This window comes from Morone saxatilis, unplaced genomic scaffold, assembly GCF_004916995.1.
Source record: "Morone saxatilis isolate NCDOM2014 unplaced genomic scaffold, NCSU_SB_2.0 Contig2, whole genome shotgun sequence".
In the NCBI taxonomy this organism is placed as follows: Eukaryota; Metazoa; Chordata; class Actinopteri; family Moronidae; genus Morone; species Morone saxatilis.
Window position 1 is genome coordinate 26,885,048 of NW_023339762.1, and position 213 is coordinate 26,885,260.

The 213-nt window shown below is 48.8% G+C and overlaps 1 protein-coding gene across 2 annotated transcripts in view; it reads right to left on the reverse strand.

The window, feature by feature from the left end:
* The window catches only part of itga11b (integrin, alpha 11b), a gene marked incomplete at its 5' end in the record, with an annotated part of 20,091 nt that overhangs the window by 18,062 nt on the left and 1,816 nt on the right, over positions 1-213 (reverse strand).

Sequence of the window (213 nt, forward strand, 5' to 3'; positions counted from 1 at the left end):
TGTGTGTGTGTGTAGAGGGGGAGGGGTCAGAGGTCACTGGAGCCTGACAGTTTATGGGAACAAATAATATTCCTGGGAACAATCACGGATAAAAGCAAAGGATGAGCGACAGAAGACGAGGATTATTCCACCGCAGTGAGTCTGTCTGGATAATCAGACACCTGAAATGTCACCAGGCTGCGTAGAAAAACAACCCCCCCCCCCCTTTAAACA